The sequence below is a fragment of the Protopterus annectens genome, chromosome 1.part2 (genome assembly GCF_019279795.1).
Source record: "Protopterus annectens isolate FY-2018-M chromosome 1.part2, PAN1.0, whole genome shotgun sequence".
Classification (NCBI taxonomy): Eukaryota; Metazoa; Chordata; order Ceratodontiformes; family Protopteridae; genus Protopterus; species Protopterus annectens.
Window position 1 is genome coordinate 569,274,065 of NC_056727.1, and position 25,925 is coordinate 569,299,989.

Here is a 25,925-nt window from a genome sequence, read left to right on the forward strand (position 1 = left end):
CAGCTACTCTAAGGCTCTTACAAGGGTACCTGATTATACTGAGTAAAATTGATATTAATACAAATGATAGTGTTGTACCAATGCACTAAAGCTTTGAGGAGTGACCACAGAGTCACCAAATAGATAAAAGTACTCTCAAAGTTTAAAATATTCTCTAAAGGACCACCCACAATGAAAAGTTTAAATATATTTAATAATAAATAATAAAAGAATATGAAAATATGGAATATCTACTTACAATAAACACCAGACGTTCAATTACAGGAAATATTAAAAATAACACAGATGAACAGATTCACACAGATACAGAAAAACAGTACTTAACTAATCTCACTATATTTTCTTGACTGATCTAAAAAAATTACTACTCCTTGGTCACTTACAAGAGCAAGGCAAGATAAAGTACGTGAGTGAGCCTTCTATGTTAGGTTTCAAAAACAGAGTGCAATGATACTTCAGTCTCATCTAGTATTAAAACATCATTTTTTTCTAGATTATAGAATGACATTGCATACATCTGGTCATCTGACTTCTGGTTCCCATACTACCCACATTACTAGAAAATGAACCAAAATCCTGCTCATATATGTTACCATACACTCAGAGTTTGCTAAGATCTCTTTGCAGCTGCTGGAAGTCATAAAACAATAAAACACTTCCACTCTTCCTACAGGAGATCATAAACCCTTCTCTGGCACAGACATTTAATTTCTGGCTGCAGTCACAACTGTAAGGTACAATCTTTATGGCCTAAATTAAGTAATTTAATTTCTTACTATTTTTTTCAAAGTTAGCTGGACTGACATTAACCTCTTATCTTCCAGTATCCTCTATTAAAACATATACAATTAATCAGTTACAATGCAGTCAGGACACACTACTGGTACATGTTTTTAACACAATAACTTTACTAATACATTTTTCAGCATAAGCATCTGTACAAATCAGTTTGATATATAAATGGCATATAATTATTTACAAAATTCCAACTAGCTGTGCTGGCATATGTTACACATCTACTGCCCTACTTCTCTTGGTATAACTGGCAATACCTCACATTGTCACATCTCTCCCTCCTTTGAAGACTCAAGCTAGTTTTTCCAGTGCCCCTTGAGAAGCATTACTTGAGAGGAATGAGCCTGTCTGGGAAGACATTAAAACAAGGAAAATGGACAAACACTGAGGTAAACCTTCACTGAGAACACCAAACATGTATCCAAAAATAAAACTTCAATGATAGGAAATGCTCAACAGATAAAATACTTTAATTACACAAGGAAAAATCACAAAGCTTTCAGGCTAATGCCCTTCTTCAGTGTGTAACATAAGCCATTAATTAAATAATTAATTTATACAAATTCAAATTAAAATCATGCGACACAGCCACAGTCAGAAAAGATTGTCAATAATATATGCATATTGTAAAAATACATAAAAATATAAAAAAATGCGTACAAAACAATGGTGAAAGCATTAAAATACTATTGTGACAAACATAAAGCATTTTGCAACCTTTTTAAGAAAAGTTTTAACATGGTTTCTTCTTTAGAATGGGTTTGAGGCTAACAGCTGTATTAACTCCTGGAGCAATATCTCCCTGAAGCATCACAGTCTATTCATACTTGCTTAGCTCTAACTTATTATTTTGGTCTCCACCCCTCCTATTTTTGCAAACCACATTAATAACTCTGAAGTGAAATTCATGTTCCATCCCTTTCACTTCTATATGTTTGGCAAGCACATTAGTGCTAACTCTCCTTCTTATTTCAGATGTATGCTCTAAAATACACCCCGAGATTCATGAAGCTTGAGCCAGGTGCATGCATAGCGTAGGCGTTATAACACCAAATATGGCCGCCGAGCGATTCAGGTACGATCCAATTCCACGTGCACTACCGGAGTATGCCAGATCTGCGCAGCCTCCGGCGTAGGTATGCAAATCACCCCATGTGCAGTGTTGCACCATGCAAATGAAGGCATATAGCGATTCATGACGTGGTGCAGGCGTAGTGTAAGCCCACAGAAATGTAAACCAAAAAACAAGGTTTACATTTTCCCAAACATAACATCGGAGCTATGGAAGAGGGCCAGACCCAGGAATCACAACGTGAACATATGCCAATGGCGAAATACACAACCAATGGCATAAGAAAAGATGCATAACACGTAAATAACAACATTTAATGTCATGTCCACAGTAACGCACAGCAGAACTGCAGGGCATGTGTGCGGAAGCTGTAACATAAAGAAATAATATAAAAATGTCATAAAATCGCAACGTAATAGAAAGCAGGTTTACAGCATAACACACAATGGTAGGCATGGAACACCACAACCAAGGTGCAAGGGTTGCTAAGGGCTTGCGATAGTGTTCCCCACGGTAACTATGAATTAGTAGTCAATGCCATGCAAATGAGGCAGATAATACTGAATCGCAAATGTCCTGCCGGAGGAAGGTTGTACCATCTGGCAGCGGTATAACACCGAGGAGTGGCTCAGAGGAGATACATGACATCAGCAGAGGGGTGTGCCACTGTAGCACTAAGCACATTGGAGCATTGCAAATCTGGCCTGTCCGTTGCTAAGCAAAGCTGCAGGATAGGGGTGGGGAGGAATCGTTTAGCTGAGAGCACACATGGTGGCCAAAAGCGCATGTGTACGAGGATGAAAAGGTGCCCGAAACCCAGTAATCGGATGCACGCGCTGCAAACAATAGTAGAAACAGGAAGGTCAGGGGAAGAAAAGGAAATGCGGAAGTAGGGTAATTGGAGTACTAATGAGCAATCAACAACAATCAACACAAGAAGGCCAATTGACGGCAGCTGACAAGTCCGCTTGCAGAAACCTGCAAAACAGGATAGAGGAGGCATGTGAATGCAAAGAAAGGAGGGGAGGTATTGGTTTGCAAAGATAGGAGACCTGACACAGCAGAGCAAAGCAAACCAACAGCAGACCTGCAGTAGCACACATAACGCAAGATGCGCCAGGTCCAGGAAAGCACAAATGAAAGTAGGCTGCAGGATGCATGCCAGAAAATGGTAGGTGCAACGCGCAGAAATGTAAAGGGAAGGTCAAGAGGTAATCCATGGCAGGCAAATGTAATTCAACACCAAAGGCACTACAATAGCAGTTCCGGCAGTAAAACACATAACTTAACCTGTAGCTACGAATGTACATACACACCCTATGACATCATCAGTGTTCACAGCACAATAGTATAAATTGTGTAAGCACCCAACACACACCTGTGTATTCCCAAACACCGCACCATAGGTGTAAACACACGGGGAACTTTTAAAATGTACATGTTGGGAGCTGCCATAGCTGTGATTCATCAGCATGTGTTAGAGACTGACAGTGTTGCGGAGGATGATGCCGACAACCACCGCAGGCCTCAGAGGAGAAGGAGAGTGTTCAGACCAAGGGTAACTTAGCAGGGGCTACATGACCTGGAGATAGTAGAGCATTACAGGGTGGACAGGGACATCTTACAGCAAATAGTGGAGCTGTGCCGGCCACACCTGAGAACCAGAAACAACAGAGGGGAACCCATACCAGTGGACACGAAGGTATGTGTAAGCCTGCAAATACTGGCCACAGGTACCTTTCAAAGGCCAACTGGAGATATAATGGGTATCTCACAGGCATCAGCATCCAGGGTACTACACCAGTTCCTGGATGCCATGTTACCACATGCTAATGAGCAGATATACTTCCCCAGAACTCAGGAGGAGTTGGCCAGCAATATGCATCACTTCCACCGTGTGGCACAATTCTCGGAGGTACTGGGTGCGATACACTGCACGCACATACAAATCAAGTCACCACCCGGTGAGCAGGGTATGCGCTACATAAACCGCAAGGGATTCCACTCCATCAACTGCCAGGTCGTCTGCAATGCCCAGGGCATTATCATGGATGTGTGTGCTGGCAGCCCTGGAAGCTACCATGACTCCCATATCTGGTATGCCTCACAGCTGTATCAGGTATTTGTCAGGGGGGGCATCCCACATGGCCATCTCGTGGGGGATGCTGGCTATGCACTGGAGCCGTGGATGATGACTCCCATCAGAAATGCACACACACCCATGCAAGAACACCATAATGAGGCACACGCACAAACCAGAATCATCATAGAGCGTGTGTTCGGGATGCTGAAATCATGGTTCCGGTGCTTGGATACATCTGGTGGAGCCTTGCAGTACTCTCCAGGCATGTGTGCCCACATCATCATAGTATGTGCCATGCTAGATAATATGATCCTGCGGAAGCAGCTGCAGCAGGGACAAAATGGTGAAGGCCCTCATAGCCCACCGCAATTGCCAAGGCCAGTACAGGCACAGAAGGATTCAGACCATGAACACACTGTGCCAGCCCCAGTAGGCAGATGGAGGCGTGCCCAATATGCCTACACCTTGGCAAAGAGGGAACGTATAGCACATACTCTGACCGTGTAGGCCCCTACAGACTGACACCTCTCCACCTGCACACACAGTAAAATGAATGGCACACAAACATGACCACCTGTAAATTGTAATGTATAGGTGGCCCAATGTGTGACTCCTACATAGGCAGCCCTCAAACATTGTAAACACAACAGCCAGTGCAACATGGAATGCCAACACCTGAACAGTACATGAGTCTTACAGCATATGGTGGTGCTGTGTGCCTGTCACGTTCCCCGCCAGATATAGATATAGATATATAGATAGATAGATACATAGATATATATATATATATATATATAGATATATATATATATATATATATATATATATATATATATATATATATGTACACATATGCATATATATAATACAGATAGAAAGGGCAATAGAGGGATATATGGTGATATAGATGGATTCAGCGATATCTGCAAATATGATAGATAGTCCAACGACATTCATAACATCATGGAGGTACAAATAAATAGGATACCGCCAACCATTGAATGTGTAACATACCGACATGTGTAACCACGAGGCCGAAAGACCGATAGAACACAGTACTGGAACAGTACATCCACGAGTAATAGTATGATGATATGAAGGGACAGTTAGTCACCGCTGACAGTGTCGCGGTCCACGTAGGTACTGTGTTCAGCTGTGTCTGTGAGTGCCGTAGTCTGTGTAAATGTGCGTCGAGGGTGCTGTGTGCTTTTCTGTGTGACTGTAATGTGTGTGTGTGTCCGCAACATGTGTATGTTGGTGCCACGTCAGAGGCAGACCAGTATGGTAGGTGTGGGTATAGCTAGCCGTAGGCATACGGTACTACCTGTACCACAGTAGGAGGGACATCCCCACCTTGGGCAGGTGTGTCCTGACATAAAACAGTACAAAGGGCAAATGTCCGAGATGGTAGGACATAAATATGTCCCATATATAATGTAACAGTTGTATTTAATAGTTATGCCTGTATGTAAGAAACTTAAATGTTACATGCAATATGATAAGTATCCAAAGTCACACAACAATAGGTATGTAGTGAGGATAAAAGTATGTGCTACCTGTGTACTGACCGTGGCTACGTGTTGGCCTGTAAACACCGCTTTGTGTCCCGCAAGTGTCCAACAATGACCATATGATAAGGTGGCAACCCATGGCAAACAGGCTCTTTTAACAACACAACCACAATGACTGCAAATATCTGGGACAGAAATACAAAGGATAGCTGTCACCTACACATATCCCCTGATATATCTCTGCAATTACGGAGGTATACAAGTAGCAAGCTCACCTGCAGATGATATAGAAACCAATTAACAACGGCCCAACATACAATCCCGTAACATAAGTCTACTAACTGTTAGCTCTCTAATCAGGGACGGAGCCCACGCACATATAAACGGATTATGTAGAAATGCAAGGCCCACAAACCGTATATGTTACATACAACCACCGACATCCCCCACACTAGAAACTAAAGCAATACAAACTGTAATAGCAGCACAAACATCCAGTCAGTCAATTACATCTTCAGAACCCTCAACATACCATGTGAGAGACACAATTAAAGGCGACATGCAAAATTGCAGGCGTTGTATAATGGAACAAACAGCCATGTTACAGGTATTGATTGCAATACTCCATTATCAGACGTCGGGATGACAGGTACACCCACATGTTGAACCAAATACTCTATCTGTCACACACAATCCATGGGGGACATGAATCCAAACTATACTTGTCTCCATGCATAGCAGTTGCAGTTACTCATAACAAAACACAATGCAGACCATCTCCCCAAAGGTAGGGCAAATAGGCAATGCCCAAGTGGAGAATCCAATTATACCCCACTGTCACCACGTAATTGGTGAATGGAGTAGCTGCACAGCTGATATGCAAGTAATTAGTCACTCAGGAACACCAATTGGTGGGAAGAATCAACATGTTTCAGGTATCGACGTATATAAGGATGACTTATAGAGAAATCTAGACCTGTGGATGGGAGATCGTAGGTTTACCCCAGGAATCAACCCTGTGTCACTGCTGGACAGAGGCACAACAAACTAATGGGCACAGTATATTTTCATATAAGGGGTGGCGTAAGCCACAATAATTTGGGCTAGGCTTATAAATGCCTTAGGGCAGATAGCCTAGTATAAACCTATGAACCTATGAACCTATGAACTTGCCAGACATTCAAACTGTATGCTCATACCGAAAAACAGTTGAAACACTGTGAGAGAGATAGAAACGAAATGCCGTAACGACGACAAGGTATGTAGAATGCCCGATATGTAAGGTTATGTATAGCATGATCTGTATTAATTAGTTTTACTGTATGTATAGCCTGGCTTGCATTAATTAAACGTGTCCGCAATGCATAAAGTGGGGAAAGGTATTTATGCAGTGATGTCTTGCTGAGCATACTAACGCTTGTAGAATCTGTGCGTCCAGCAGTGGGACACAAGGTACATAGCACAGACACCAGAAGGGATGCTACATGAGGCCATTAAACAGAACAATGCCATACAACCCACCATCAGTGGTAGGGTATGTCCAACAAGGACGTGCCATAGCAGGGGATAGTATATGTTGATCTACTGTCACAGCACACATGTGTATGGGTAAATAACGTTAATGACATATGTAAGGTGGTCCCGCTGAGCAAGTATGCTTTGCATTATGGGATACTATGTGAAATATGTGTAATGTATAGTATTATAGGTAGATATGACAGATATTCAACACAGCATAACAGGCATATCATGCATACCACAGGTATCGTCTATTGGTATGCACAATAACAGGATACATATGGCCTGTAGGTATGGGACATAGTAATAGCATGATAGCTAATCTAAATGGAAGGGCTACCAAGTAACCATGCACAAAGGACAAGTAATAGCTGCACAGGTGCATAGTGGGGTACTATGCAGTCTGTCAAGTCCATGTGTAAGCACAACTACAGTGTTCACACTAGTGGCACCTCTCCAGGGTAGTGCCCTGTGAAGAGCAGAGCCAGGTGTCACCTGCACCACTGCACAGTACAGCCACTGCAGTGATCCCAGGCCTACATGTGTCTCCCAACCACCAAGGGAGGTATCACATGAACAGTGCTACTGAGTGTCCCTGCGTGATGTACAGAGGACTTATGTTCCACAGCATGCTGAGTGTCCGGTTTGGGGATGTAACCCAGAAGCACATCCCACTCATTGTGGCATGTGTGCACATATCCATGAGCATGTTGCTCACAGTGGCCTCTGCTTATGTTGCATATAAGGAGTATATCCATCAATAATGTTGTGGACATGGGCCCTGTCTGATCAGCAGAGGTCACCCCTGGGTATGTAGTATGCAAATTTGTACAGATGTGGTGTCCATAGTGCAGCCGCATATTGAAACTGTCAGAGCTCAGTAAACGTCATGTTGTGTTAATGTTGTGGCATGTAAAACTGTAGCTGTTGTGTAAGGTACACCCTAAATGGGGTGGTGTACCCTTGAATGTGTATAGATGTCTTGAGTTCAGAGGTACAATGGGTGCCTATGTACCAGTTACACACCCAGTACAGATAGGTGTGGCCACGTAGGAGGATATCCACGCCACAGTGGCAATACGGTAACCACAGGAGTGGGTGCGACATATGTGTGTACTGCAAACATGTACAATGTGATATGTATGTAGGAGACCACCATCCATGTGATAGTCAGTGGGTGAATGGTGTAATGCAAAGGTGATGTGCATGCACCTTGTGTCATGCAGCTTGATGCCATGATAGTCATATTATGTATCTGTCACAGCGACATCCGTATGGTTGGAGTCAGTATCAGCTGGTGGAGCAATCATGGCACTTGGTATGTAGGGGTTCTAAAGCTGGGGAGGGAAAGTCCCCTGTGCCAGCCTGTTCCACAGGGAAGCATATACTTAACATGAGGGGCCCTATGACTGAGGACCGTGGTATGCCAAAGTACCTGACATGTAGTAGGTACTATGGTATGCTGGCCTCACTGTGTGTCCTGTCCATGAGCCACATAGCATAACATCCTGAGACACAGGGTACGATGTGCAGGTGGATGTGTATGTTGTCAATACCAGAATGGGGAATGGTGCTGAAAGGTAATGAGAGGACAATGTAGGATGTGTGGACTCCTGTACCATCAGCAACTGCCCTGGTAACTGTATGAAAGGAGTCCACCATGTGTAGGGGCCATGCTCTGGCCTTAACACGTCCAACCCGGGTGGCAGCAGAGGACAGGAGACCAACAATGTCTCTGAGAATGACATCCTTGATGATGTGCCCCATAGCCACGCAGAACAGTCCAGTCAGGTGTGTAGGACTATAGTCCCACTCGTGCAATGCGGTGCCACCTGTGTTTAGTGTGATAAATGCTGCTGTGTGCCATTCAGGGTCTACAATGTCTGAAACAAGGCTATTACTGAATATGGTGGCCGAGTGGTGAGACATGTAATTCTGAGGTTGGTGGACATCACAGCCTGGGACGTTGGAAGGTGACATGGGGCCAGTGTCCCAGGACACGTAGAGTGTAAGTCATTACTGTGTAGGTGTGACCACAGGGACACCACAATGTTCATGTATGGATTGCGGCCCTGTAGTGAGTGAGAGGGTGTACTGTCAGCATTGAATCCATCCTCCAGCATGTTGCCAACAATACCTGGGTCTGCAATGTTCCTGAGTGACTGTTGTATGTGACAGCAGATGTGGGTGTTGCCATCGAATACTGACATACCACCATAATGCCTGGTGGTACACCCTGGAATGTGTGGCAGTCATGTTTACATAGCTAGTCTTGGAGTATGTGATGAGGGACCCTGTGGCCCCACCATGGCTGATCAGTGAGCCACCCCACACATGGGAATGTACACCACTGTGCAACAGCCTACACCTGTTGTTGTACATCATATGTCCGTGGAACATGACCACCAGAGTGGCGTCTGTTATCTGGTGTGTACCATCATGGCTCTGTGTGGAATAGCATGATCCATGCAGTTGTGTACATGCTAATTAAGTGCACTGGGGTATGTGTCAGCATTTGTATGTGCATTGTCCATCTGCACGGGTGTCATAATGTTAACAACCGCTGTCAGCAGATGTCTGTAGTAGGTGTAGTAGTACACATGTACTGTGTATGCTGTGATGGGTGTGTTTCCGGGATGTGGCTAACACGGTAGATTAGCATATGTTCGGAATCCACCAATGATGGGATAACCCCAGGTGTGTAACACCAGTCACATGGTGGTAGTGTTCATGCCAAGGGTAATGTAGGTCTTGGAGTTGGTGTGTATGTGTTGATCCAGCAGAGTGGAGGGTATGACTCATGGATGTGTCGGTACATGAGTGGCTATCCCAGTGAAGTGTGGGGTAGTGTCAGTCACACATCAGTAGTAGCTGAGGCCCACTGTCCACTATACCACCATAGAAGGTATGTTACCCGTGGGGTATGATGTTGACTCTGTCACTTGTTACAATGTGTATAGCGGTCCCGGACACAGTTAGTTGCACATGGAGCACCTCTGATACATTGTGCTAAGCAACTTGCCAGGATGTGTGCAAAACATAGTGGGATATGGGAACCCCTCAGCTGTGGGTGTGCCGGTCCAGGTATGTGCCTGGAAGGTATGGTCCATCTATAACCTGTCATTGCAGGTGTGCTCTGCAGAGCCTACAAGCAGGTCCCAGTCACTGCAGAGATGTTGGAGTGGTGCATTATAAGGTGTGCCTTGCCTGCATGCTTCACAGGGGAAGATGCAAGCAATGTGTCACATGACCCCATGTCGCGCATGCCAGTTACCGCCCTGCCGGTGACAGTTATTGGAAACTGTGCAGGACAGGCAGTATAGAAGCAGAAAGAGCCTAGCATGTGAGCTGTACTCCCAGGGCTGACAGGTGCAAGTCATCTGTGCCACAGCATTGTGTTTGACCAGGACAGTCATAGCGGACAGATACCACATGCCTGTGGAATGACAATAGGAGCATAGGCAACTGTTGCAGTGACACAGTCGGTCACTGTACAGTGGTATTGTGTCCAGACTAATGCAAAATGCTCCCCAGGGCTAGGCCCACACCCTCAGGGCTATAAGACTGGTGAGCTATTGCATGTCCCTGCACATGTAGTCTGTGAAGTGGTATCACAGGGCAGTCACACTAACATAGTGAATGACAGACATATCGTACCTGGTGAGGTGTGGCATGGGTGCATAGGTTATGTTGCAAAAGCAGTTACCCGACAGCAAGATGTAAGCGACTAACGCCTTGTGTAGCCTGCTGTGTGGAACTGCAGTGTGACACCCTACAGAGTCAGCTATGACTGGTGTGTTGTGAATGTTATAACACACTATTGGCTGTATGTGGTGGGCACACATGACTCTGTGGGCTATAAGCTGGTGATGTTGTCTTCCATGATGGGGGCTACCTCTGGTGCCTACAGTGAGTATGGAGACGTACTGCACAGGTTGTCCTCATAGGTGTGGCCAGTGGTGTAGATTATGTGAGACTATGTGATGGGTGGGGTGTGTTGCGAACGTTACACATCCCCAAATGACTATCAGGTGCAGTCAGGGTTGGCGACAGCATTACCCCCAGCCATAGTTGTCAGCCTCCTGTCCCCAAAATGAGGAACATTAGCCCTCATACAGTGTGACAAATGGGTGAAACGTGGAACACTTACAACTGGCTTACTAGCAGCGTCAACTAGGAAGGGCATATGATGGCTAAAATAGGCTGGTCTTACATATAAAACAGATATTCCAATGAATTAATATGATTCTCATCTATCTAGCCATGGCTAGCAGGTAAACTATGTACAACAATGAATGTGTGACAGACCCTTCCAATGTGGAACCTTGAGGAACATGCACCTTTTAGAACCCCAAATGAGGTCGTTCCCGTAATGAGGTACACCTGAGAGCTATGGGCCCAGCACAGCTGCAGGCGTGCATCCCCACAGGCTGTAGTGCCGTATGTTGGGAAGTGAGCATTGAATGTGTACATGAGACAATTGCTCTATTGCCACATGTATGACATATCCCTCATATAGACAGGCAGTAGCACTGGTATGTGACAGTTGGACATGCCTGCATATACAACCATGTCCCACAGGATATGTGCGTTACATGTGTACAACAGCTGTCGTACCTTAAGCAAGCTGGGAAGTGTAGGACAGCTAGTGTACCTGTGGGAAATGGTGTGGAATGGGCGCTATAGTAATCAGTAGCTCATGACATGCTCACATGTTCTGAACAAGTGCCTAGCATGACCATACAATACAGATAGGGTGTTGGATAATATCAACCTACAAGAGGTGATGACAGTCATTTAGGGTGGCACCGCACTATAACCCTGCTAAGTATGGTGTGCATGTCCATGAACCATTAGCACTGTAGATGTTAGCAGTACAGATGTACAAGATAGCATGGATATTTGATTACAAATACCTTTGCATGTCACAGGTGTGTTCCACCAGTGGCCTGTTAACAAACTCACAACTACAAAAGGTGCAAGAGTGGCATGTGCACAGCACATCTGTGCCAGATACAGTAGAACAGGGTTAATGTGTTGTACCCCACCCTCATTGTAGCCCATACCACACAGACATATGTTAGGCATCTGTGTATGTAAGGCTGTGAATGGCCATGACCTATCAGTTTAGCTGTGTCAGTGTTGTGAACAACATACAGAATGGGCTGTGTGTGTGAGGTGTGTCACATATATGCACAGTCTGATGGATGATACCAGCAGTGTCACCGCTAGGTGAACATCCCTGTACTCATAAACTGCTACCTAGGCTGTGGTCAACATTATGGACACTGTGTAAGGGATGGTGCTGTGCAGTGCTCCCCTGACATGGTAATGTCTCCAGGCCCCTTAGGTAGTCATCTGAGGTACCCATGTCATGTCAGGGTGCCATCCATGAGCACGGAGATCACTGGCCAGGCATATACAGCACTGTGGTGACCAATATTGGATCACATACCACCTGTAAGGGGTAATGGCTATGCATGGATGTGCAATAACAGCCTTCACAATCCACACCTCCACTATGCAGCATGCCGTCTACCTTGCAGAAGGACATTTGCTACACCATGATGATGGACATGCTACATGTCCATATCCTGATCTATATGACATATGTCATGGACAGCCACCATCCTAATACTAGGATCGCCACAGGCTGGACAGATCCCTGTGCCATATATGTGACATACTCCCGCCATACCATGCAACCTTGTCCATCAAAGCTGCAGATGTCATCCCAGTCATACATGGTGTGATGGCCGCATGGTAGCTGTACTATCAACTGACTGGATCAGTAATGTGGCACTGATGCAGCTTGCGGTGGCACAATGGCCATCTGTAATAGCGTGGAAACCGTGCCCGTACATGCTATGGTTGATGACCATCCCTGCGAATGTTGTCTGACTATCTATTGTCCCATGTCTATCACATGTGTAATACACACGATCCGTGTCAGGATGTTGAACAGTTGTACAGTGCTGTGTAGATGTATATGGCAAAACACATGCATGTACAGGTGTCCATGCGTATGTGTGCATTGTCACTGCTCAAGTCCATTCCGGCTGTGTCTGTGTTGATATGTGACATATACACAGCATCCAGGTCAACATTAGTACCGTGGACACATCGAGGCATGTGCAGATAGGTAAGAACACAAGTGCAGGCAAATAGACATGCCCACAGCAAGACAGCATTTACATGGAGTATGAACACTGTAATGAGGTGACACACATATATGGTGATGATATCCAATGCATAATGGGTGTGACATGTGTGACACAAACACGTCAGTCGTGTCAGTGTCATGGTGCTTTGCAAAGATAATTGTGCAGATGCAGTAGATGTCATAGAAATGTATGTGCAGCAGTATCTCTGTACATCTCTGAAACTGTGACCTGTCACCATCATTATGTTTTACAGATAATGCCCTGTACACGCCTCCCAGCATACACCCGCCAGGAGGATGATGTCCTCATCCCACAGCTCCATGACAACTATGACTTGTTGTTCAGCCATGTGCCACAGCATGCCCAGCAGCGGGATGACCTGTGGCAGGATCTACGCAGGAGGGTGAATGATGTGGGTGGCCATAACCGCACCTACCAGCAGGTGCGCAGACACTGCACGGACCTGGTACGACATGCAAAACAGTGTGCCACTGCAATCACCAGGGAACAAGGTGGAACAGGTGGTGAGCCACCAACCCAGCCCCCACTCTCACACACACCGAGGAGCTACTGGCCAGTCTGGGGACACCCAGGGAACAGCATCCAGAAACACTAGCTGCCATCGTGGAGGTGGGTGTCTCCCAACCAATGAGCCTGGAGTTGCCTGGTAAGTCAGTAATGCACATATGGCTATTATATCCCATGTAGTTGCATGTGTCACTGTGCATAATGTAAAGTAACAACATATGCCAGGTATGCGGACACACATGCTGCATAGTACAGTATGCTACATTGTGTATGCACACATGTGCATACTATATGCTATTACACAGGTGAATGTGTACACATGCACAGTGCAACCTGTGGCTGTCATACAGTCATGGATAATGTTCATACTGGTGTGTCACCCCTATACAGGTACCTCTGGCGCACAGACATGGGTCCATTGCAGGTGAGACTGTCATCAGTATCAGGCATGTTACAGTGTAGATCTATTTGCCATCTGGCCAGTTAACACTTGCATACCTGATGTTTGTTCCAGTCACGATATGCAGGTCGCACCACCATGCATTCACACACGCCACCCATGTGCAATATATGCAAACGTAATGATACACAGACTTGAAACCACAGTACTTGTCATTGCGACATGTGTGGTCAGCTGTGCATACAGGAGGTGTTCTACAATGGAGGCATATGTAGTATGCATTGGAACAACATGTGTGGTACGCACACAGTACCACACAGTGAGCTGTGATATGGGCAGCCCACAAGTGTCACCATTGTGTCATATGCCCCTGCATCGGGTGCACACATTGTGGTGTGCCACCTGACATGTCCCAGACATGTAGTGTTCTGTCTGCAATATTGTCACACTATCACATGACCTATACCCCACATACCAAACATACAACCCGTTGTCTGCATAGACCTGTGGAATGTGACATATCTGACATGTATGGGTGTATGTCATATGGGACCACACAGACATGTGGAGAAGATGCCCATGACACACAATTGGCCACCACATGTGCACACATGGCCATGGGGGATGGCCAGAGACATGTAGCCACACAGTACATGGGATGTGTATACACCCTGTTGCACATTGTCCACACATGGTCCAATTATAGCCTTAGTTGACCGATTATACAGTTGATGTGGTACAGTGGACAACCTAAAAGCCTGTGCACAGCTACTGGAGGTGTCACTGAAGTCTACCATATACGATCTGTCGAACATCACGACTATGTTGCAGTTATGGCTATGCAATGTGTACATATTATGCATTCTACAGCAACATACATGCCTCATGTTGCCATGCAATGGCACAGTGTCTGTACTTCACACTGTATAGCAATGTAGACGGCTCACACTACCCTCCCATGCTCATGCACATTTGCTAAACATGCATTATATCTGTAGGGCATACACACAACACTGCAACGTGAAGCCCATTATGATGCTGTACATGTGTCAGGACACCATTGTGTCAAACATGTATGCATGTTAATGCACATGTCAGCAAATTACATGTCAGGGTCACATCAGACATGTGTACTGTTATCCTGTTCTGGCCCACATGGTGTATCACGGAGACGCATGCATACTACCATGATTGTGTGAACTGCATGGCTACTGATATGACACCTGCTTGCTGTAGTGTGCACCCCAGGGAGGTATGCTTGCTAACACTATTAATGTCTGAGCTGCATGCCCTCTGCTCTATCGCAGGCATGCTGCATGCCATCTGGCAAATCACATGCATGGTGTGTCTGTGTGTGTCTGTGTGTGTCTGTGTGTGTGTGTGTGTGTGTGTGTGTGTGTGTGTGTGTGTGTGTGTGTGTGTGTGTGTGTGTGTGTGTGTGTCTGTGTGTGTGTGTGTGTGTGTGTGTGTGTGTGTGTGTGTGTGTGTGTGTGTGTGTGTGTGTGTGTGTGTGTGTGTGTGTCTGTGTGTGTGTGTGTGTGTCTGTGTGTGTGTGTGTGTGTGTGTGTGTGTGTGTGTGTGTGTGTGTGTGTGTGTCTGTGTCTATTGTACTTTACAGTATTTCTTTGCATTCACAGGTGATATAGGTGCATTACCCTCCTGCGGTCCATCTGATGTTGGTGTACCCACAGATACTAGCAGTGATGAACATATGCATGAGGTACAGGCAGGGTTGTCAGGGGCTGAATCTGTGCCAATGGTTACCATCCCAGCTATGTCCCCCTCTTCCCCGCACACAGTTCTGCTGCCAACACATACCGCATCACCGGTGGCCATAGAGGAAGGACAGTCAGTGTCTGTTGGCGTGGAACAGGAACGTGTGGTGGCTACAGAAGGTGTTTCTACACCCCATGGTGTCAGTGTAATGACTGCAGATGTGCCACACAGGCATGTGGCCGGTGCTGCTCGTAGGAGGACCTCTGGCAGACATGCACCTGCAGGACAGAGCGCAGCAGCTGGTATCACCAGACGCATGTTCCAGACTGTAATGGTGGCACAGGCACGTGCTGAATGGCAGAACAGAGAAGGGCAGAGGCTGCAGAGGGCTGCTATCCATACCCTAAATGACAACATCCAGGCATTGGCAAATGCTCAACAGCAGATTGTTAATGTTCTGGATAGGCGACTAGGTGAAATGGTCGGAATCCTTGACCGAGGCATGGCAATCCATGAGCGGGAGCTGTCTGTGCTGGAACACCTGGTAGGAGTGAGGCATAGGCCACGTGGACGTAGGCCAGCAACACCACCTAGTGTAGGTCGACGTGACCATGCCACCTCACATGCCCGCTCCCATAGTGCCGGTAGCAGTAGCAGTGCAGCTGCTGCTGTGCTGTCAACACCAGGACACAGCAGGCCACATGGATGTGGCACTGGACGGTCTCAACGGGGACACGTTTCCAGCGGACATGTGTCGTCGGACAGTAGCCACTCGGTACCTCCACCTGGAAGTGCCCGTGCAACCCCAGGCAGGCACGTGGCCGTGGACGGACACAGTGAGCTGCACAACCTGCACTGTACAATCTGGGGCTGTCAATTATACCCCATGTAGGCATCACAAATGGCAGAACTGTGTACACACATACACGCACACAGCAAACACAACTGTAGGGCTCCACAACATCCACATGCATTCTGCACAGATATGTCCAGTCAACTCACCGGCCCTTACACACACACATGATGTTATCCATTGGTGCAGCCTATGCCCCTGGCAAACATATCATCCTGTGCACATGATGAAGCCTGTGCCGCATCCCTGTCATCCACACCATCAGTGCAGGGTTATGCACAAATATTCTGATGCACAGGGTGAACAGCACAGTGAGAGGTGTATGTAATACCTGTGTATGCATAGTGAGGGATGTGTATGTTGCAGTGGTTGTGTGTGAATACTGAGTTGTGTATGTGACATAGGTTGTGTACTGTCGACATGCACCAGTCACACCATGTAGTGCAGGTGCAGCATGCATTGTGATGTGTTCACTGTATGTGTCTGGGTTACATCTGTAGCACCATGTTGGTTGTGATACCCTGGTTCCCTCCTATGGTGTACTTGCATGTGCCTACAGGTAGCAGTGTTTGCAGTCCCCCAATTGTAACTGTGGAGTACACATGGCACGTCTGGCAATATCAGCATGCTACATGTACCCTCATCCTGACTGTTGGACACACAAACATGACACAGATGTCTGCACATATACTGGACCTGACGCATGTGGTCGGTGCCACAGGCTACACTGGACAGAGACATGACATACATAGCAGGACACATTACAGGTATGGTGACATGGTGTAGGGGTTGTACACAGCGGCCTGGCCAATGATGATGTGAGGTGTCACTTGGTAGCTGGAGGCCACACTGTGCAGCAGTAGGACCCGTAACAGTACGTGAACATGGCCACAGTCACGGGGTGTACACCACTATAACGCACACCCCATAGTGTGCAGCTGGGTACCCTTGCCTGTGTGGTCATCACCCTCACAGTACTATGCACCCACACAAAGTGTCACAGAGAAGGGACATGCACAGGTAGCCAGTATGGCTGGGACCTATGGCATCAACAGGGTTGTGCAATGCATCACCATTACGGGTTAGTCAACATGTGGGTCCAGTGATAATTTCCCACTGTATATTAGCATACACACGCACACCAAGCACCAGACATACATACAGACACACAAACACTGTGGTGACCACACATGTGTATACGGACAGCCGATGTGTGTGATGCACATCACCGGCGAACATCATGCTTCCCACACTGATGTATATACAGTTCTCTACAATGGTGTACAGGGATGTGTAGCAACTGGGACATATTCCCCGCGATATGTGTCATCCCTGGTCACACATTTGGACACACATGGCAGTGCTGGGAATGATACACCAGCCATATGATGACACGTTTGCTGGACATGCAGCGGTATTGATTGCATTATGTGTACCAACGCTATATCTGGCAAATGTGCTGCTATATACACATGAGAGGTTGTAGGTGTTACAGGTGCCATATGACATATAGTTGTTAACACCTGACCGCTGTGTATGCATTATGTCAGCACCATCATGTAACAGCGACATAGCGTACAGTTAGCACATTGCATGATAGGATGGTGTGTGACACAACTGTGAGCCACCCCATGCACACATACATCTAGACTGGTGGTTCACCACGTTATGTACACACATCCCTCCATACGTGCTGTTTGTATGTCACAGTATACAGATGTCAATGATGGGTCTGCATTGCATCTGCATGTCGTAGGTAGGTGCAAATATGTTACGGACATCGGCCACTGCACATGCATGTTTGCTGCATGCACAGTACAAATGTCACATGTGTCTCCTATTGCCATGTTTGTATGCATTGCTATTGTTGGACATGTGTGTTGACATACATAACACATGGACTGCGGTATGATATCACAGGTGTCACAGGTGACCAGTACAAGGGTATGTGTCCCGGTCAACACTGCAACCCCCTGTAGTGTGAGCATTCAACAGACATGGGCCCACCTTTAATTCACATGTGTAGCATTGATTAGGCCAGTGTTATGCACGAGGTACATCAAAGGCCATGTGTGTATGTGTTGTGTGTGCAGTCCATGCACACATCCACACAATCACATGTATGATGTACCCAGATGTGTGTTCATTGGTGTACAGCAACAGTCAGGTGTCACAGCTGTGTAAGGGCCATGGTATGTCTTGAGCCGACCTGTTCATGTATACTGGTATCATTGCAATGCATAACACCTGTTGGATCCCTGTTGGTACGTGTGTACTCTGCACAGCTGGTTTACACCACTGTACAGCCCAGTGGTCATGTGTCACATGGTGTTGTGGGACCGTAAGGCTGTGTAGTGCTGCACCAACGACATGGTGCTGACTTGACAGCTACAGTGTACACTGCAGTGTGTACATGTGTGACCTGCACCTGTGACAGCTGTGATGACAGCTGTGTGTGTACAGGTCACTGCATGTGTGGCCGCCCTGTGCGTGAGGGCAGTTATACCTTACTGTGCCCTTCTGTATGCACACTCCATCTGCATGCAAGATTGCCCTTTGCAACTGCTAAGTGTGTGAGCATGCCCAGTATGCCATTGTGTAGATGGACACACAGTAAATTCCACACTGCGCCCCTCCGTGATTAGACTCCGTGTGCATGCAAGATGGCCCTTTGCAACAGCTAAATGTGTGAGCATGCCAAGTACGCCGTTGTGTAGATGGACACACAGTACATTCCACACTGCGCCCCTCCGTGATTAGACTCCGTGTGCATGCAAGATGGCCCTTTGCAACAGCTAAGTGTGTGAGCATGCCCAGTACGCCATTGTGTAGATGGACACACAGTACATTCCACACTGCGCCCCTCCGTGATTAGACTCCATGTGCATGCAAGATGGCCCTTTGCAACAACTAAGTGTGTGAGCATGCCCAGTACGCCATTGTGTAGATGGACACACAGTACATTCCACACTGCGCCCCTCCATGATTAGACTCCGTGTGCATGCAAGATGGCTCTTTGCAACAGCTAAGTGTGTGAGCATGCTCAGTACGCCATTGTGTAGATGGACACACAGTACATTCCAAACAGGCGTGTGATACTAAGCGTGTGGGCATGGCCATTGACATCCTGTATAGCCATGGTGGTCATCCAGACACCAGATGACCAATTTCAATGTCACGATGGATGCCTACATTGAACACACTTGTTGCTCTCTTGAAGGGTGTACTGTTTGTGGCGCATCCCGTATCTATTCAGTGTTGTTGTGCTCTGTAGATATTTAATTGGCCCGTTGACAGCACTGGCGTGTTTGTGTACGTCTACCTTGGGACGGTAATATGCTTTCAGATCGTTCACTCTCTAAACATTCCCTATCACCATCTTTGCCTTTGCGGATGATGTCACCCACCTAGAAGTATGCCTCTGGGAGTGCTGTGTTCAGTAATCCTGGTAGTGCGTTCTGTAAATGCGTAATGCTGTAGTGTGTTGGAGTAGGTAGGTGTATGTTCAACTCCCGGCCCTTCCAGGTGTGTGTGTGTGTGCATATGTGTGTGTTTCCAGCTGCCTGGGGACACAGTAATGCTTTTAGATGCCTCACAACACATACATTCCCTATCGGCATCTTTGCCTTTGCAGATGATGTCACCCACCTAGAAGTATGCCTCTTAGAGTGCTGTGTTCAGTAATCTCGGTAGCACATTCTGTAAATGCGTAATGCTGTAGTGTGTTAGAGTAGGTAGGTGTGTGTTCAACTCCTGGCCCTTCCAAGTGTGTGTGTGTGTGTGTGCGTGTGGTTCCAGCTGCCTGGGGACACAGTAATGCTTTTAGATGCCTCACAACACATACATTCCCTATCGGCGTCTTTGCCTTTGCAGATGATGTCACCCACCTAGAAGTATGCCTCTGAGAGTGCTGTGTTCAGTAATCTCAGTAGCGCGTTCTGTAAATGCGTAATGCTGTAGTGTGTTAGAGTAGGTAGGTGTGTGTTCAACTCCCGGCCCTTCCAAGTGTGTGTGTGTGTGTGTGTGTGTGTGTGTGTGTGTGCGTGTGTTTCCAGCTGCCTGGGGACACAGTAATGCTTTTAGATGCCTCACAACACATACATTCCCTATCGGCGTCTTTGCCTTTGCGGATGATGTCACCCACCTAGAAGTATGCCTCTGAGAGTGCTGTGTTCAATAATCTCGGTAGCGTGTTCTGTAAATGCGTAATGCTGTAGTGTGTTAGAATAGGTAGGTGTGTGTTCAACTCCCGGCCCTTCCAAGTTTGTGTGTGCGTGTGTTTCCAGCTGCCTGGGGACACAGTAATGCTTTTAGATGCCTCACAACACATACATTCCCTATCGGCGTCTTTGCCTTTGCGGATGATGTCACCCACCTAGAAGTATGCCTCTGAGAGTGCTGTGTTTAGTAATCACGGTAGCGCGTTCTGTAAATGCGTAATGCTGTAGTGTGTTAGAGTAGGTAGGTGTGTGTTCAACTCCTGGCCCTTCCAAGTGTGTGTGTGTGTGTGTGCATGTGTTTACAGCTGCCTGGGGAGACAGTAATGCTTTTAGATGCCTCACAACACATACATTCCCTATCGGCATCTTTGCCTTTGCGGATGATGTCACCCACCTAGAAGTATGCCTCTGGGAGTGTTGTGTTCAGAAGTCTCGGTAGCGCATTCTGTAAATGCATCATGCTGTAGTGTGACAGGGTAGTTAGGTGTAGGTTCGATTCCCAGGCCTGCCAGATGTGTGTGTGTGTGTGTGTGTGTGTGTGTGTGTGTGTGTGTGTGTGTGTGTGCATGCTCCCGTCCGCCTGGGGACTCAGGTTATGCTTTTAGACGCTTTGCAACACAAATGTATGCTGCTGCCGTCTTTGTCTTTGCGGATGTTGACACGCACCTAGTAGAATGCCTGTGTGTCTGCTGTATTTAGTAGTCTCGGTAGGGTATTCTGTAAATGCGTCATGTTGTAGTGATAGGATAGTCATGTGTAGGTTCGATTACCAGCCCTGCCACATGTGTGTGTGTGCATGTCTGTATCTCTCTCTCTCTCTCTATATATATATATATATATATATATATATATATATATATATATAATCTATTTTCTGCCCATAACCCTGCTCTTGCATGGACAGCTTACTGTTTCATGTATCGCATATTTGCATAGCTTTCACATACCAATGGGGTATGTTGCAACTCCCAACATTTTCCATGCAACGTCCGTGTTACGGGCGGTGTTACATGCCCTTACAGGCATTTGCTGTATATCTTGGCAGACATCTATCCTTGCTGTACTCTCACTGTACTCATTGCCAGAGGCTTCATGTATCATGGCCTAGTTTTGATGTGTATATGTCTATTTGTGCTGTGTGCATGGCTGTGGGTATGTCCCAGTATCATCATTTGTAAAGGTGACAGCCCTAAAGGTTCTTCATGTAGACTGCTGTGTCATTTGACATGTCAGCACATACCTGCGGACAGTAATGCACGTCCTACTGCAGCGCATTTCATACCTTCTGCGTTATCTTGCAGTCAATATTGCTGTTTCCTCACACATGTATCTGTTTCTGTTCATACCACTCCACCTCCTAGAGCAAGTTCCTGGACAAGACCTTATCTGATAGTGGGACACATAGGGGCAGTATTAACATGTTGCTCTTACAAACGTAGATAGTTGACACAATAATAGGTTTTGCATTAGTATGGCTTTTCTGTCAGATTTGGTGTCTTACGCACATGTTTGTCATTATTTCATGTCTTCAGTTATCATGGAAGTGCCAGAATGTTACTGTTATGTGGAACACACCAAACATATGAGGCAGAACTCTGCACATTCATCGTAAATCTGTACAGTTGCGGAGTATGTGTCTGTAACAAAATATCAACTTTCTGACACCAATACACACACTGTATGGTGGCATCACAGGCCACATGCCATTACATTTATATTGCAGGACACACCCACCCAGACAGTTGTATTCCTCACACAGGCCAACAGCTGCTTATCCACACTAATTGGTCTATCATGTACCGTATGTGTGCGCCGGTATTTGCACTTTCCGCCAGTGGCAGAGCTCACGTACGTGTCTGGGGGACTGGACATTGTTACGGTGACACTGCATGACACCCTGAGGGACACATTACGTTTGTGTCTATTAACCTTCCACATTGACATTCACATGGCATACGTTGTCATTCACATTTGTCGGTGTACATGCGTGTGACTTGTACATGTTTTCTCATTTGTCCTGATGTCTTTCTTCTCCCCTGTCCACCTAGTGTCACTAGTTCTGTACATGTGTTTTGGACAGGTTACCTTCATACCCCTAACCTGTACACATTATGGGTAAACGCCCTGACGTTTGACCTTGTTACATTTGTCATAGTGATGTGCCTTTCTGGTAAATTGCTGGCAAGGCATTACGGACTGTGCGGTAGATAATAGTGACTGACATTTCCATTACATGATTAGTAACACTCATAACATCTGTATTCATGGGTACGCCAGTATTCTCACAACGTTCTGACTTTGTCTGGGGTATATCTAATATAGTCCCTATTTGTATTTCATGTACTATGCCTTAGTGCAGCTGTGTTATTCTGACAGTTTGCCAGTTATGGGTACCATCTTGGTCGTACACATGTCCATCCATGATAATCGCCTACATGACACTGATATAGGGCCCTACATATTGCCAAAATGGTTTCCGCAATATCCAGTGGATGGTTTGCCCCATTATTGAGAATATAGGCGTGTGCTATACCCACATCACTCCCATGGGGCGGGCCTATGAAATCCCTGCCAAACAACACCTAGGCCCATTTCTGCATACCCATGATTCCCATACCTGACAACCCTCTACAGTACCCATTACACATGTTTAATGTGTGCGTTACTAAAGTGTGGAGACACTTATATGCACTCCCCACTCTCCGGATATCAGTTAAATGCGTCATACATTCTATCGACACATGTGTCATCACCCTTGCACCTGATACTGTTGCATGTACAGCTATTTCGTATTTGCTGCGGTCACTTCTTTTGCATCAATGTCGGTTGACACTACGTATTTCAATTTATGGAGTCCTGCAATGGACACCTATCTGCATGTTTAAAGTGTAGAACTTGCTGGACTGTCACTTTCTGGCCAATGTTTTTGAATGCTGCGGTTTATTCACCTTTCCTGCATGTCTGTTTGTCTACCCATATTAGATATAATGTTGCCTATTTATGTACATATGTCATATCTACGGGACATAAGTCTGTTGTGTATACATATATACATGTACAATCCTCATTTCATAACTTGCTTTGGTTTACGTCTGTGGATTATGTGCATACACATATATCTATATCCATACCATACCTTTCCACTATACAGATTGTCGCAGAGTGTACAGCTGCTTGCCCTTTTATCTTCGCTGTGTTTTACATAAACCTGTGTCTATCTGGCAATGTAGTGGCATTTTATTTGAGACTTATGGTGGGGATTTCTGACAAGCAGTTCAGGTTACGACTGCATACCCTTCAGAGAATCCATGCTACTGACATACCCGTTATTCTATCCACTTTCTATGTTTGTTCTGGCACATATCTGGGGTTTGTCCCTATTTGTACCGGTAGTTTGCATGGCTTCGTCCGGTTTCATACTTTATGAGGTTAACGGGTTTGAGCCATGTATAACTAACGTGGGGGAAACAGCATTCATTTACTATGCTGTGAGCGGATCACACACGCACAGGCGCACTTGCATTTCCTTATTGTGGGTCACGCGCGGGCGACATACATATCCTTATTGTGGGTTACATATGTTTACTAAGTGTTTGTGCTTATGTGGGCTTTATTACTTGTGACAGTACCAGTAATTATCTGTAATCCGGTTAACGGACGTTTGCGAAACACACGTTCACCTTTACATATTTAACTGTCTGTACAGCACAGACGCATTCATTACACTTTCACATTATATGTGCTGTAGTCGTTGTTCAACCAGGACTGCATTCACGTTGGCCGGATGCTGTAACCAGTATACGTTTGGTGTTCTGACTCATTTATATGCATACCCATAGTACATAGCTACATTAACATATGCCTCACCGCTTCACTTACGTCAAAGGCATCCATTCTCCTGCTGGGAAAAATGCAGTACTACATGTTACACATTCCCTATTCCCTACTGCTCTGGACCCAAGCTGCATATTTCATCACTGCAGGGATATTCAGAACCCAAAGGCTTATATTCCTGACACATACAGGTCTTTAATTGTCAGGGTGTTCATGTGGTGATCTGGGTTTAGGCTTGTCCGACTGGTGAAGGGAACTGCCCTGACCATGTTCAAATGTCAGACAAAGCACATGGACAGGGATTGTCCATTTTAAACATTTAATCTGTTTACAGACACAGGTGTTTGGGCACCTGTCAGCAGCTTATGATGTTGGCAATACATAATATGGGTGGGGATGGTTATGATACATAATCCACGGTGAGTGGTGTTCCCATTAACATTTGACTATTTCCTGTATTCATTCTTATGAGGGTTATTATTTTGCACATGACTTAACTATGAATTAACTACGGGTATGCAGTAGTACAGTCAACATATGTGACGGTTTGTTACAGTATATATGTACGGACCTCTGTAATACTGGGGACTACCCCACATCCTTCACAACATTTCCTGCTTATGTACATACTATTATTTAGTGAACTTTCGAAGCTTGTGAGAGCAGTAATTACATCTGTCCCTATTTGTCCACCCATCCTTTTAGGCTTTGTCCAGGTTTTGTTGCTGTAATAGGTTGAGAGGTAGTGTCGGTATGTGATTGAGTTGAATATATACTGTCGATAATTCAGTGGGGAGTAGGGTTACCACTTGTTCCTCTTTGCGAGGGGAGGTCCCACTTTGGACAGTTGTGTCCTGCGATGACACCTAAGACATGGCATATGTCCTGTGATTTTAAGACAATAATATATTTCTTATTTTCTGTACTAGTTGCATGATACAGGTATTTTGTATCTGGTACACATAACTATTATTTGGGATAGCATAAGCTATTCAAATGCTATGGCATAAGCTTTTATCTTGGCATACACGTGTAATTCTGTCCTTTGCACTGGCCGGGGGTATGTTTTATCCTGCAAATTCTCACATTTCTACAAGGGATGTCCCACCTTGGCCATCTGAACACGTGGCAACCCTAGTGGGGTGACCTGCATGGTGGACAGCTGTTCCATCCTGCATAGTATGAATTGCATGTCTGTGTAGAAACTGAACAGTACCGTGACTACACATAC